Consider the following 1138-nt stretch of genomic DNA (forward strand, 5'->3'; position numbering starts at 1 on the left):
GTATAAAATGATGTAAAATAACAGAAAACAAGATGAAGTTCTGTTTTTCACAATAGATCTATTTTCTCTTTAATAAAACTTTAAAATATTGAGCTTTATAAAAACAAACGTATCAGAGTTTGAGCTTTAATTTAATGACAGAAACATAAAAAGAACAGAAATTAAGTTAAATTTAAAACCCAGTTTTCCTACAAAGTAAACATTAAAGTGCCACATTAAAAACTGTTTACATTTTAGGGGGAAAAATGCAGAAACTTTGTAACAAACATCTTAAAACTGACTGAAAACAGCTTCCCACACCATGTGACGTCAGGACTTTACATTACAGTAAGAATATTAATAATAAACATTTTATTTAGAGGTGCCTTTCTCAAATGAGGACACCTTACAAAATCAATGAAAATAAACTAAATAATAATAAAGTCCCTTGAATAAAGAAGAAAAAGTCATTACAGTGCTGTAGCTGTGGTTTCCACTGATGAACAGCAGAAAAACATGAAGCAGGACTGGTAGTGCTGGCAGTTTACTGGTTCAAGCCAAAAACTAGTTTTATTTTCRTTATATGAACTCCTGTTCATGTTCAGTATGATGGAGTATCAGGTCCACACGAGATCTTTTTTAAACTACAAGGATAAAATAAAAAAAAATACAACTTTATTCCCGTCATGTTATGACTTTAATGTTCTCGGGATGTTACGACAATTCTTAATAAAAAATAATCCTGTTGTGAGGTCCGAATACTTCGTTGTACCTCAGTGATGTACACAGATACTTTTGTTTTTTAGTTTCATTACTCTTTTTTTTTATAGAAATACTTTAGAACAGTGAAAAAAAACTACAACAGTCACCGGGGGTTACAGTAGTTTACATCAGTGGTTCCCAAACTTTTCATCTTCTGACCCACAAACTACCCATGGCAAAAACTTGTGACCCCAAATATTACTGGTCTGAGTACACGAACCTCTTTAATAACCCTAAAAACAAAGGTTACACGGATATAAATACTTATTTATACCTTTTTTATTTGTTTTTATAATAACTATAGGGAAAATATTACATCACCAATTATTTTATTACCCTTTAAACTGATTTCTGAAGTGCAGTGGTTCCCAAACTTTTCAGCTTTTGACCCACAAAA

The sequence above is a fragment of the Austrofundulus limnaeus genome, unplaced genomic scaffold (assembly GCF_001266775.1).
Source record: "Austrofundulus limnaeus strain Quisiro unplaced genomic scaffold, Austrofundulus_limnaeus-1.0 Scaffold210, whole genome shotgun sequence".
In the NCBI taxonomy this organism is placed as follows: domain Eukaryota; kingdom Metazoa; phylum Chordata; class Actinopteri; order Cyprinodontiformes; family Rivulidae; genus Austrofundulus; species Austrofundulus limnaeus.